This window comes from Xiphophorus hellerii, chromosome 8 (genome assembly GCF_003331165.1).
Source record: "Xiphophorus hellerii strain 12219 chromosome 8, Xiphophorus_hellerii-4.1, whole genome shotgun sequence".
Taxonomy (NCBI): domain Eukaryota; kingdom Metazoa; phylum Chordata; class Actinopteri; order Cyprinodontiformes; family Poeciliidae; genus Xiphophorus; species Xiphophorus hellerii.
In genome coordinates, this window is record NC_045679.1 from 16,118,148 (window position 1) to 16,133,383 (window position 15,236).

The 15,236-nt window shown below is 37.7% G+C and overlaps 1 long non-coding RNA gene across 2 annotated transcripts in view; it reads left to right on the top strand.

Moving 5' to 3' along the window:
* Positions 1-15,236, top strand: part of LOC116724790 (uncharacterized) — a 71,437-nt gene that overhangs the window by 4,993 nt on the left and 51,208 nt on the right. For both annotated transcript variants that reach the window (XR_004340278.1, XR_004340277.1), the window contains exon 2: positions 14,383-14,584. This is a non-coding gene — a long non-coding RNA (uncharacterized LOC116724790). The remainder of the gene's footprint in view (positions 1-14,382; positions 14,585-15,236) is intronic.

The following is a 15,236-nucleotide window of genomic DNA, read 5'->3' on the forward strand; positions in this document are numbered from 1 at the left end:
AGTTCTAAGGTTTTGCCACTAAGTCCAACCTCAAGATGCAGATCTGTTTAAGGGTAGAGCAGCAGAAAAGGAGTGCATTCCTTCAATGAGAGGAATCTTGGACTAAAGGGGTTAGGGTGGCTTCTCTCTGGAGGTTAAGTGGGATAAGTGTGTGGCTCATGTCAACCTCACTACCCCCCAATAGTTTCTGGAAAATTTGCAATGGGGTCAGATTGGATTACTGTGTTTTGGTATTTACATGGAGACACAGGGCTTTGAAATGGAAAACCATAGGCGGAAAAGCAAGTGCCATGCAGTCTGGACAGTTTGGTAAAAGAAATCAGCATTCATTTCGACTGACAGGATGGTTGAATACGCGTCTTTTATGTGTATCATGCGGCACAACCAGGCATTCCGTGTCAGGGGATGATGGTTGAGGTAAATGGATCAAGTGCAATACAAACCCTTAAATTAAATCCATGGTAAGAACTGCGATAGACATTTAATAGGAAATGAGGAGGTTTCAGGCACCATGCTTATGCTCACAGACTGACCACATCATAGCTCTGTCTTTAGCTTCCAACTCCTTAAGTGCACTTAAGGAATTTTGCAGCACAGTTACACTATGCACACTGCAGCACACCCCATCCCTACATGACCTTGTAAAAACTAACGGAGGTGTCAGTTTTCCTCCAGGTAACCCCAGGTCTACCTGGATCTGTGCCTCAGGTGGTGTGTCATTTTTCCTGTCGGACCTCATTGCAGACCTGCTGGGATAAGTTTTCAGGGTTATTTAGGGAAATATTCCCCGGCAACCACTCCCTGCAGGTGCTGTGTGCAGGCCTGAGCCCATAATCCACCTTTTCAGTTTGGATTTGGCTTGACTCCACCAAAGTTGATCTTTTTTTTGTTTTACTCCATGTAGGTAGACAGTCAGAAGAATAAACAGCATTTGTTTTGTTAGACAAACTTTTGCTATTATCTCTGTGAAAGGCAGCATTTACAAACATCTTTTAATTTTGTTTTAAAGCATCAAACCCCCAAAAGTTGGATGGCTACTTTTCATTATACTTTCTTAACACAAAACATATTTATTTTAAACTGTTGACAGTTTATTATTTACATTTTCTTAAAGAAAAGAATTCTAAAAGAAATTACAAAAATATGCCAAAATGATTACATGTTTTTATGTAATTAAAAACCATACATTTAGTGAAGCTAATCAGCTCAACTAATCAGCACCAATAATATCTGTCGAAACCATCCAGACTTGACTGTTTGCATGTAAATTGTCTATCATAATCTGTTTGGGTTGGTCTTCGAGTTGTTTACTCCAAATTGTGTAATAAATAACGGTAAATACATTTTGGAGAAAAAAAATGTTTTTCTCTGACTCACTGGTTTGATTTGGAAGTTGTTTTCAGAGTAAAGTGTTTCAGGCAGGCTTGAGTCTGGGAGGAGGGGCAAACTGGTTTTGTTTACAAGCACACATGGGAAAATGTTACTTATTTATTGATTATTTTTGCAGCTACAGCGTACGCAAAATTACTTGTGCATTAATCCAAGCAGCAGAAATGATTAAACTAGAGAAACATTATATAAATGAGGATTTACATTAAGAATGTGAAATTTGCTATTTTAAAGTTCATTTAAAAGTGAACTCATTTTTGACCAGCAGAACAGATTTAAAGTTTTAGGATATACATTAGCCAAACGTAGCAACCTTGTTTGATAGTAATTTGGTCCGGCTTTGCCTTATTGACGGTTTTTTTCTTTCTGAATGCAGCCGCCTTGGCCGTCCCATGTTCCCCAAATGATGTCTCCTTTTTTTTTTGTCGACTACTTTTCCCCTTTCTTCTTTCTCTTCCCTGGAACTTGACCTCCCCGTTTCTGGGTGAATTAACTGTTTTGTCAGGAGCGAGAATAACATTTTCAAGAGTTATGCTGCGAGCCAGAGCGGCGGCAAAGTTGAGTGCGGTCAATTGAACCTCCACCCCCACTGCACCCCTCCTTCCCACATGCGTCTCAACTCAGTAAGTGCGAGCAGTGGACCCAATCAGTCATAACTTCAGAAAGAGCAGTGTGATGAATCCTTTTCAAAACATGTTTTTTTTTACTCATTTATTTGCGTTTGAGAAATTCCTGTGAATAATTGCATTTAAAAAAAAAAAAAAAACATGTTGTCAAGCACACATTTTTTCATATTTATTTATACTCGTTAACACCTGGAATCAAAGAAGCTCCTTCGCAGCTAAAATCCAGTCTGATTTCCAAAACCGCGTGGCCCCACCTAACTTTTTGCTGGGTAATTTATCAGGCGGTAATGCTTGAACACATAGAGGGCTGAGCTCTTTTGCTTTGTGGCGCTTACTTTTAGCCACTGTGTTATGCATCAACAGGCTTGTACACTCCAGGTGCAATAATCTGGTTTATATGCCATTTATTCTAAGTGTGTGTTAAGTCTGACATAAAGTGTACCTTTTTAACCAACGGAAATAAATTAGATCCGCCGACGAGAATTAAAGTGAAACTTTGATTTTTTTCCCCCTATTTTTCAATTATATGTTTTTAAACGTGACCCGAGTCAGACAGCTTCAGAGCCACTTTCCTCCCTTTTTTTTTTGTCTCTTTCCTTTTACAAGCTGTTTGCCCTTGCTGCTTTTTTCATGTTGAAATTGGAAGGGTTTACTTGTGACATTTGAAATATGAGACTGGCCGTATTTAAAGTCAAACAATACACCAGAAGCCACATGAGAATCAAAATGAGTAGGATGCGGTTTGAAGCAGCGCTTTTCATTTATTGAACTCCCTACAGATGTTTTGCATAAAGACGTTTTCAAAGTAATGAGGGGGAGTATTTGAACGTAAGATGAACCTGGGCGGCTTTAACTTATAGGATAGCCTCGATTAAGCTCGGGGACTGGATTCATGCCACTGTTGCAAAGAGGGGAAATAAATATATATTTGCAGGGTAGAAAATATGGCTTTGCCTCTCTTTAGTGGGACTGAATGTTAGATTGATGATCCTTTGCGGTTATGTCCGCTTTCAAATATATTTTGCGGCATTGTACATTACAGGTTAAAAAAAATAAAAAAATAAAACGGTTGCAGATGTATGCATGTTCCGAGTTGTAATTTAAATGTAACTGTTACAATTCAACTAATAAAATTGTTGTGACAAAATCCGTTCATATTGTTTGGCTGGATCCATAATTCTAAGTATGATATAAGTTTAACAGCTGAAAAACAATTTTACAATTAAACTAAATTAGTTAACTTTTTATCACTTTGATCATCTGGTTTGTTTGAAAAGTAAACACAATATAACAGTTGGTTTATAATGAAAACGTACAATGTTACTGAAACGGTTTTAAACACGTTTATCTTTTCATCGACCATTTTTGAAAATGTCTTTAGCATTTGGTGCAAGACAAAATAACATCTTATCTTATCTTATCTTATCTTATCTTATCTTATCTTATCTTATCTGTTGCTCCTTTGCAACAACTTATAATAATGAAGTTCTTGCTAGCTAAGTTTCATTTAGCATTAGCCTTGGCATTTCAAGCTTTCCCTTGACAACCACGAATAAGATCTTTCTCTTCCTGGCAAAATCTGCCTGAGAAGTATGGAATTAGGGATCCACGCAAGCCTGACATTAGCATTAGCACAGCATGTCATCAAATGATTTAAAATCTGGTGCAAACTTCATGATTTATTCTAACAAGTTTGCCTTTAAACCTTTTACCTAACAGGCAAAGTTAAGATCTGCCATTTGTTTGAAACAACTTCCTCAGAGTAAATTAGCTAGCTAGCAAGTTTGACTTAAGCATTATCATCAAACAAGTTAAGGTTGGGCACAAATTTTGCAATAAAGTGGCATCCTAATCTTCTTTGGCTAGATGGCTATGGTTTGGTGGCAGTTTAACACTTTAGATTTCTACTGGCTTGACTTTAGCAATAGAGCTGTTGCTAACTAAAAATTATTGACCTAAAACAGAAATGTTCCTATGATAGTTATAACATTTGACAATGTTGATATGTATACATACTACTACATACTGCCTGTATGATAGCAAATGAAAAAAATAACAGCTGACTAAACCAACATTTTCTGTTAAAATAGGCTTCATTACCAACATAAAATAGGTAACATTGATTAAATGTCTCCATTGCTGTACACTGTGTTTTAAATGAAATGCTTTGCTAAAATTCAAATTGCTTTCATTTATTGTCTGACATCTTATAAGCCCTATTTTGCACCACACCTAGAAAAAGACACCACCACCGTTTGAGTTTGTTTTCTTTCAGCAAAGTCATCCCTTTCTATTATGTGCTCGCTTTTCATTTTTGCACATCCTTGCTGAAACAAAAACACCAAATTCATCCCAATGGGCGCCTATGAAGACACCAGCCAACCAGGCAACCAACCAATTAAAATCCGATTAGGAAACATCTTAGTTTTCCAAGAGAGGGCAGTGAAAAAGCCTGTAACCTTTCCTCACTGAGGTCATTCACCTCATAAGATCCATTGCCTATAGTGAAGCCGCAGACCTTCACAAATGTTCCTGGCGACCGAATGTGGCCCCAGAGACCTCTGGCATACATGGGGGTTTAATTGGTCACTGTATTTACGAATAAGGTGGGATTGCAGTTAATTAGTGGCGAAGTGAATACAGCCGAACATTATATGATTCGCTCCCGCTCCCCTGGTTTGTTAGTGCGGATTTGGGGTGGATCAGCTTTTGTGTTTGACAAATGAGAAGTGAGTAGCGTGGTGCCGATGCACAGTGTCGTTTTGTGGACTGGCGACAGTTTCCTTTCATGGGAAAAACTTAAAGGAGGCCCGCGTTATCACAGGACCTCATTATCTCATGTCTGCAACCATCTTTTGGGAACAAGCTCTAATCAAGAATGGCACAGACCTACTTTGGAGAACTTTGGGATATAATAACCCCCCTTTTACTTCCTCTATCTCCTTTCCTCTCTCTCCCTGAAAACACACACACACACCCCTGCTCACACTTGCGTGAGTTAGGGTGCAAGACAATGTGGCAATGTGACCCTGACAGGCAGAGATCACCTTTGGGTATCAGTGCATGTAAAATAAGAGGGCAGAAAAGTAGCCTACATAAACTCAAAAAGCTAGGGAATGTATCCAAAATACAAAATGTTTTAGTGACATTAATTGAAATATTTAAATGTCTGGAGTCATTCAATAGGTAAATCATACTGGACTGAATTGCCAACAGGTGCACTCACAAAAAACTTTAGTTTAAAACTAATTCCTATAAATTTCTTCACACATATATATATATATATGTATATATATATACAGTATATATACAGTATATACAGTACAGACCAAAAGTTTGGACACGACTGTGTGTCCAAACTTTTGGTCTGTACTCAATATAACCAAAAGTTTGGACACACCTTCTCATTGAATTCAATGAGTACTGTATATATATATATATTTTTTTTTACAGTAACCTGTAATCTGATTACTCGTCTGTATCTGGTGATGTCATACAGTCATTGAAATACACCAGAAACTTCAGTGACTTTCAAATATTCAAAAGTGGTGCGCTGAAAAGTTTAAAAATAATAAAACAAGCAAAAATAAATAATGTTCTTACTCTTTGATAAATATCCTGTAAAATTTTTATTTAAAAAAAACCCTTTTTATTTCTAATTATATGCACATTACAATGTATGGTGAACAAGAGAAATTTTCTTTTTAAAAATGGGCCATATGGCCTCATGGGTGCCTTAAGCAATGAAAGTGTGCATTCAGACCATCTCTGTTTGGTCTGCTTTAATCTAACTGGTTCATTTGCATAGAAAGTCCAGTTTGTCTGTGGAGGTGTGGATGCGTAATTGAACTCTGATGCAGACCAAAAAAGCGAATTCTGCTCCATCTAAAAACCTTGGTATCGCTTTCGTTGAAGTGGACTATAGAGCAGGGCATTCTGATTGGATACAACCAAAACAAACGCACAAGTCCAGTGTTGGTGGGGGAAATGGCTCGTGGTCTTTTACCAAAGACAAATGAGAAATCCTTCTCCATTTACATTTTGTAAAGAAGGATATTGCGCTCAGTGTCTTCTTTACAAGTCTTCATGTGGTTTTCTTTGGTGGTTCTTGATGCAATGCCACCACAGGAGAGGGGGTAAACAGGTGAAAGGGTTTGGTTTGTCTGACAGTGGACAAAGCACTGTCAGACAGTCTCCTGTGGAGTTTGAAAGCAAAGCACCAACTAAAAATGTAACAAATATTGCAATTTTGATCCACAATCAAATTGAGACAGGTGTGAAAACACCTCCCCCCCAGCCCTCAAATAAAGAGAAAGAAACAAGTGCCATTCATGTTATAGGCAACTTTTATTGATATTGGCAATAAATCACTAATCGGCATTAGTGATGTACACACAGTTTAAGCCTTGTAAAAAAAATGCTTGCTGTAAAAGATAACCAGAAATTAAAGCCAAAGTTGGCGACACAGTCACAGTTTAATCTTCTTTTCCACTTATTTTTTTTTTACATGGAGGTGCATTTGTACATTTGGTCATGTGAGAGGTGAGGCTAAGAAGGAGGGGTAAAGGTCATGGAGGCATTCATAGAAGAAGCACTGCTACTGGCTCCTGTGGTTCTGTAAATATACGCTGTAAGTGAAATTGCTCAACGTCTATCTACCGATTTTAATGCAACTGTTCATTGTTTTTGAGACAAACCCCCCCCCAAAACTCAGAGAATAAGGGCTAAAAGTCCTGAAAATATAGCCACTGCAATTACAAACTTAAGAGCATTGCTGCCTACAATGCCTCTAAGCATCGCAGGCAGCATGGATACATTGGCCAACCTCTCCGCACACCTCAGTGCATGACAATGCTGACATTTCCTCCCCGGGGCTGTTCTCTCTCTATTTGCACAAGCCCGCAAAACGAGAGAGGAGGTGGTTCATTTACTTGGTCATAAACCATTTATTTACCTCCAGGTGAGTGTCGCGCAGAGTGCAGAGTAAAGATCGCAGGAGAGATTTACACCTGCCTCTGTGCTCAAATAGAGAAGCCAATAGCCTACAGAGATGGCCGCTGGAGCCAGCTTGTCTGGGGCTCTGCTAGACATCCCCCCCGCTCACCCCCATCCCTTTCTTTTTTCTCCCACTGTGGATTAAACAACATCATAAAAAATGACCATCAGCGCGCATACTGCAAACAGATTACCCTCCTTGGCGCCCCGGCGCGCAAACTGCACGCTTTTAAGGGCGGAGACGCGACAAGCGGGGCAACCCGTGTGCTGCCCGGCAGCAGCGCATGGGCATCATTCTGCACTCCGTTTCCCCGCACTTCTCCGGACCCTTTCCGGTCATGTAAATACTGATGAGCGTTTGATGTTGTTCGGCTGTGGACTGGAGAGACTCCTGGGAGGCGGCTGATGGACATTTGTAACCAGATAAGGAGCCATTTCGTCATGACAAGAGAGCTTTGGAATATATGACACCTTGTTTCAAGAGGATAGTTGCAGATGTATATTATAGGACGCGCTTGTTGTTGTAAGGGATGTTAAATGTAAAACAGAGCTTGGGATGACATGACAATCTAATGCTTTGTAACATACACGCCCAGTTTGTTTTTTTTTTGACCCCGGTTTTACCTGTTGCTGCGTTCCTCATCTTAACTGATGAGAGATGTCACCATACAGGTAACCACAACTTTTACTTCAGCATACGTAGCTTAAGCTACACTTAAAGATTTTGAAGTAAAAGTTAATTATGTTAAGTTTGAAAAATGTAGCAAATATCTCTTGCAATAATTATTGATATTATATAATAATAGACACTTTTGTAATCAGAATGTTGTAAATTTTCACAGAAAAGCATTATAATATATAACCCTATAGTTTTATATAATAATTATTGTCATTATAAATTCCTTTATGGCTTATATACCTCAGCCTGATATACACACTTCCTAAAGTAGTTATTTTTTAAGCTTCTCCACATTTTGGCACCACAAACTTCAACATAATTAGGATTTTTTTGTGATACACCAATGCAACACACTGCATAACTGTGAAGTGAAAGGAAATTAGAGAAAAATTTATACCTCGACTCTGATTTTATTAGTATAATGAATCAATACTTTTTTGATTTAAACCATTCTATTGTAGATCTGGCCACATATTCCAACCTGAATGTGAAATCTCATCCAATCTCATCTTTAGCTCAATCTATCTTCACATTAACTCTGACCAGAGTCCCATTCCTGGCTGAATGAAAACATTTCCACAGCATGATGCCAACACCACCATGTTTTACAGTTTTCCATTTTCAGATAATGGATTGAACAAACCTCTATTAGAAGTTCAAAGCTCGGGAAATTGCTTCATAACCTAATCATTGTTTAAAATTATCTGACCTGTCTGTACTCATTTGTCTTTATGATTCTTATGTTTTCTAAAAGAAGTCTAAAATTCAATTAAATTGAACACAGGTGAACACTATGTGTTTATAAGGTGACTCCAGAAGAATTGGTGGCACTGATTTTACTTAGGGGTATCTCATTAAAGGCAGCTGAATGCAAGCACATGCCAAATTTTTCAGATTTTTAAATTGTTTGGTAGAATAGAATTCACATTAATTTGTACAAAACCCCCAGTAAAACGCTTAGATTTTCGAAGCTGCAATGTGACTAAATTTGTAAAATCTCAAGCGTTGAATACTTTTGCAAGAGATTTTTACTTATCTCTGAAGTCAAATGTGGTTTCATAAGAACAAAGATTCTCTGCAGCGACCAGTGGAGTTAAAGTAAATTAAATGCTGTACATGAGAATGTACTTAGTTGCATTCCACCAATGCATAGCTCCTATAGGTTTATCCAAAGGTGCGTCAGTAGGTCTCTTTGTAACCCTTTCAACTTTGTGAAAAACATTCATCACTTGAAAGCAGAAGACGTGTCATCATTAGTGTCATTAATTCATCACTCGGCTTTAATCAGATCTACATTTTTCATGTCCCGTTCCCAGGCTTTTTACTGTGTGCTTTCAGTTACCTTAAGGTTAACGACTGCCTTGTATGGCCTGCAAATCAAAAACCCAGATAACATCAGATAATCTATGCAGAAAGTCACTGTAAGAGTGAGAAAAGGCACAATCACAACATCTTCAACTTGTATATGACAGAGAAAAGTTTGATTTGAACACCAAGAAGTAGCAATAGAGGGCATAATTTGAAAGTACATTATTTTTGACAGCATGGCACAAATTAATGAAGTAGCTTCACACCAGCAGGTGGGTCAAAGAGTGCCCAAAGAATTTTTACAGAAGTCAAACCAGTATCAGGCTAACTCACACAAGAAACATCCTTTACAATAATTCCTATCTTCTGTTCAGCCTGTATTGGTGGTGTTTGTGCTCAAAAGTAAAAGTTTATTTCAGTTGACTTATGTTGCACCGATTCACAACAATCAGTATCTGACGGCATTTTGCAAAACATGCAAAATGTTTTTTGTTTTCCACACATATAGCAGTATATATTCTGTAGTACAACATCAAATTAAAGAAATCATACAGATTCAAAGTTAAAATACATACATTTTCAATTGATCCCACAACAGGAATGCCCCTGAAGTCTGCCCAGGAAAGCCAAAGCTCTCTGAGCAGCCCCAAGTTCAGGATCCAACATTGCCTTTGCAGATACAGGGTGCAGTGAGAGCTGCGGCTATAAACTAGTTGTTAGTTCTGCTGGCAACGTTGCTTCTCTGTAACCCAGTAGCACACAAAATGCGGCAATATATATTTTGCAAACTTGTGCTTTATTTTTTGAAAGCAATAATGGAGGGAACCAATGCTTGGTTCTCTCCAAATATTCATATTTTATGGAATAGTATTAAAATAGTAAGCATTGTAGCAATCACCAATCCAACTGTGTTTTCCAAAGTGAACATTCTCTTCTGGGGTGTAACTTCATTTCCAGCTCCAGTTCCCAGGATTGAACCAAACCCTCTGAGCTCTGGAAGTTACAGCAAAATTCTATAAAAATAACAAAAAAATGAATCCTCCAGGATTATTGGAGTCAAAAATAATCACAGAGGTTTTTCATGTGAAGTGACCCATGCCAATCATGCAACACAGACTCAGATCCATGGTCAATCAATGCACTATATAATTAAATAATTTTATACATTTTTTTTTGGTAAACCATAATGTTCATATATTTAGATGCTTTAAAGAAACAGAGATGCGCTTTGGAGCTTTTGTTAAGTTTTGGTGAGAGGAGCAGAAAGTCTCCTAATTTAAATACTAAATGTTTATCGCCACATACAATATTTAGCTAATTCTGCAGACATCAACATTTAATTGGAAGTCAGCCTCAACTTTTCAACCCTAAGGACACAAATCTTTAATTCCTAATTTTCTTTCTCTCTTTCCTTTACACATAATTTGAAACTGCAAATTTTGCACAGTGGCTTTCCTTTACGAGTCACTTTGCTGACCACAGCAGTGGGAATGATGTCTTGGCAGTCCTGCAAGTGGATTTCATGCCCTTCTGGTGGAAATAGTCTTTCTCAATGTGACACAGGCAGCACAGATGTTCTCCTCTGGTTTGCTGCAATTTAAATACTATCAGCAATCTCCTGCTCAACTTTTTAGAATTAACTTCAGTTTTAGTCATTTGTTTTGGACATATTTAATTTGTTTCCAGACTCTGTCATTTTTATGTTTTTTCTTACTTTTTGCCAGTAAAATATCTGACTCGGTGATAAAAAAAAACATGTTATAATTGTACTTCTTTTTCATGTGACAAGATATAAAATGACTATTTGGAGTTTGGTGGCTATGAGATGTTTCGAATATTTCTTTTTAAAGAGACAAGATATAAAATGTCAGATGGGAGCTTGGTGGCTAAGAGACGTTTCAAATCAGCTGTAGGTCACAAGTCAGAGAGTGATATCTTCAAATTACATCTGAAGTTTACAAACCCCAAATGACATGTTAACGGGAATTACATCTTGGAGAACAGTTGATTTCAAATGAGGTTAGCCAGCAGAAGAGCTGCTCTCAAATTATACCCTTCATCGGTTGTTATGTATTTTCCAAAATCTGTGGAAAATATTCAGTTCAAAGGCAACAAATGAGTATAACTTAGGGTCGTCTAAACTTAGGCAGGGGAGATAACACATTTTTATCAGTCCTTTAAAGTAATTCATGGAAATTTTTTGCAGCAGCTATCCAAAGTAAAGTCTGTTGTTGTTACATGATAAATAAGGGTTAATAGTTTTATGTCATAAATCTTGCCATCCAAGATAAATTTAACTTCTTCCTCATTTAACTAACGTCTCATTCAATCGTTGACCCATTCAGCCGTTCTTCTACTGAGATGCCGTGGAATTGGCAGCATATGAAAAAAACCTGGAAATTATAAAAGGAAGTCTCCCATTCAATAAAGCCCATGAGGAAATACAGAGAGAGAGAGACCGAGAAAGAGAGAAAGAGTAGGAGAAACAGCAAGGGCAGACGGAAAGCGGTGATTTCCAAAATGGCTTGGCCATTGAATGACAATAGCCAGACCTCTCCAGTGGTCTCTATTTCTCTATCACTGACGACCATAAACATTTAAAAAACCCTAACGCAATAATGGAGGCAAAGAAAATTACCAAATGTGATTTATTCGAGTTTGAACAAATCATTTGTGATTTAAATTTGGAAGAGGAGATATGGATGATAACTGAATTTCCTGTCCAAGTGGGTGAGACTCATGTCTCCATTTTGTTCATATTTGACATTATCTTGGACAAAAATAGTGCTTGCGGCTCCAATATGTTGTCTAAGCAGACAGTCTTCTCGTTTTATTTCTACTGGTCCCATAAGCAGAGCATATCCTTCAAACATTCATGGATAGTTTTTAAGTCTATTTCAGGCTGAAAGGTTATTGTATTTATTAAGCCCACAAAAATGTAACTTTTAGCCTGGGGGTGAGGAGGCCTTATAAATTAGCTGCCCTAATTTCCAACCCTGAAAATTCTATTTTTATACAAAAATGTTCATGCATGAATTTAAAAGTAGAAAGGACAAGCTTCCAGAATTGTCTTATTTATCAATCTTTGTATTTATAATATTATGATTTTGTGTTTTTGTTCTTCATAGAGTCCCTTTTAAAGTGTTTGCCACTCACTTTGGGCCCTATAGGTAAAAAAAAAAAAGACTCAACCTCTCTGCACACCTCAGTGCATAAAAATGTCGAAAATGACATATCCTACCTGACTACATTTTTCATGGGCTACAGAACCATGTGCTGTCTTATCAAATTAGCATATTTTTGGTATGTAGGTACCTTAAGCACAATTTTGCAGTCGACTAATTTGCTTAAAAATTCCTCAATATGTTAGTTATTTTTAAAAATAATGATAATGATTTATTTTTTGTAATTCAGACTACATTCCACCAACAAAACATAATAAAAATAAATCTTTCATATTTTCTAAGTGTAAATACAATACCTTATTACCAAACATACAAACTCAAATACATGCAAATACACCACTTGTTTGGTCACTGTGTCTGAAGAGGAGCATGACAAAGTTTGACTTAAATTTAAAAATGACTAAAAATAGCAACATCTGGATACCCCTACATAAGTTTCTAAAGACATTTTTATGACATTTATAGATCCAAGGACATCTTTTAGTTTTTTTTTCTTTCTTGCATGGCTGTCTTTTTTGCCTGAATTTTGCTTAGTCATTGCATTACATATGATGCATTTTATTGTACGAATTGCTACACACTAATACTATTATCACTTATATTACATACAATAACTGTCATTCTCTTTATGACATTTTAAGATGAGTTTTTTTGTTGTTTGCTTAATTCCCCCTGATTTCTTCTATTTTCCTCTGCCTCTTGTTTAATTACATGGCCTGTCCAATATATTACCTAATGTAGTTACAGCCTGTCATGACTTTATTTCATTAAAGTTAAATGTATAACAGGGAGAATATCTGAATATCCCATAATTCCCCTCCTCTAAACTGATCTGTCTCTGACACTGCAAGGCCATCAGTTCCACTTCATTGTTTGCCGAATCTGCTATTGCAAAAAAAAAAAAAAAAAAAAAATAATGACAAAAGAAAATATGCATTTAATATTCACTCATCAGATATGCTGCTCACTTAGGAAGATTTCTTTTGTTTATATTTGTGAATATCAAATACAGACACATTGCGGCCTTTGTGCTATTTTAACAAAATATCCCACAAACAGATAATACATAATATATATTGCCAGATGTCTTTCTGTATCCACTGTCAGTATTTCACCATTTTTCTTTATTTTAGAAAAATATATATATATTTTTCTTGCACTTCTTTTGATACTCAGTATACCATGTATCAAAATCAAACTACCTGTCCTACACATAAAAAGAAGTCAGTGAGCAGTCTACAGACTCTCTCAGCCGCCAAGGACTGGAAGATTTTTTTCAATAAATAATTCACCACTGATAGCCAGACCTAATGCCTACATGAACAAATCTCTCAGTTACAGCCATCTTGGGAGTAAGCCAGTCCGAGAGCGTACTTAATAAACACATACAGCGGCCCGGGATGGCTCCGGTTTCAACGACGTCTTTCCAGAGGAAGAGTATTCAAAGACAGTTTTTGAAACGGCAGCGTTTCTGTGGGTGAAGGTTTAGGGGTCAGGTGTGGGGTTTTGCAGTAAGAGAGAGAGAGAGAGAGATCTTTTTGCGTCGTTATCGCTGATGTCCAGGATTGATTTACTGTCTGTTTTAACAGGGTCTCTCATGTTTAAGTGTTGTTTTTACATATGTTTGTGTCAGAAACTTTTACGATCTGGCATGATCTTCTGGATACGGATATAGAAATTTGATAAATTAATAACCTGGATGAACAAATTAGTTCACATATAAACAGAGGTATTTCCCTCATATCTGTACCATGCACTGCACCAGAATATTATCTCCTGTGTCCACATTTAGGAACGGTATTGAGTAGTTATTGCTGCCTTACATTGAACACGTGCTTGCTGAAACTTGAAACAGAAAGCAGTCACAACTACTCTCTAACCTGACTGTGCATGCATGTTTCACACATATTTTTTCATGATGTAAATTATATTGTATAGTCACAAAAATGCGCAGTTGTGTGAGTTTTGGCTGTAAACGTGTGATGTATTGAATAATTCTACTTGATTTTTGAATGACTTAAATGTTTCTTACTCAATAAAGAAAACATAACCCGCTGTACAGTGTATGTAGCTGGATGGGGTTGTTGTTATTTATCATATCTGCATGCCTGCTACAAGACTCCTCTACATGAAATATTCAAAGTCCTGTGAAAATGGATCTGCTGATCTGAAATCTGTTTCTCTGCCTCCCTCCAACAAGATCCCAGTGGAGCAGATGTCAAAGAAGGATACCAGTATCACATGTCGGTTAGATGACCAAGGCAGGGCCCACATGACATGACAGCTAAAGCTCGGATCGCGAGGATATTGCAGGGCGGATTCAATGGACAACACCTGTGCACTGATTTTCTTTACCATCTACAACTTGACCACCCAGTCGGGATTCATGCAAATTGAGCAAGGTAATTAAAGTTCCTTCAATAAAAGCAAAATTGGGGTTTTAAAAGTACGTTGGATGTACATTCAACTGTGTTTAATATTCATACATTTTTAATGTGCAGTCCAGGGTAACTAATTTTTACAGCTACACAGAATTTTGTTTAATTAATTCTCAGCTTTCAGCATCACTTTCCCAATTGTAGGCCTGGATGAGAACCAGTATGTGCTTTGGGACAGGGAACAATACAGAGATGTCACACAAACCCACATTTACACCTAGAACAATGTAACAAGTGGAAAACACACTATTTTATTCACCTACCCAGACTGTGGCTGTTATGTGCGCCCCTAAATATCTGCGTCACTCCACCTCATTCTCCTCCGAGCAGCACGGCGCTGCACCCGGACTAAATGAAAAACAATTTGAGGAAGCAGGGAACAATCCTCGGCAGGCTCCAGTGGGCTGCCATAAAACGAGGGGCTGCCTCTCCAGCTTTTCCCCTCATGCCTTCAGCTTTAACTCTATGGGCTGATGAAAGATCAATGGGCCGGCGGGGCAGCCGCTGTCGTGGCTGCTGTCTGCCACTGCATCAGGAAGCGAGCCAATTACAAAACACAAGAAGGGTGGGGGAGTGGTGGGGAGTAATGAAAAAACTCTGAAGTCTTTGTGAATGC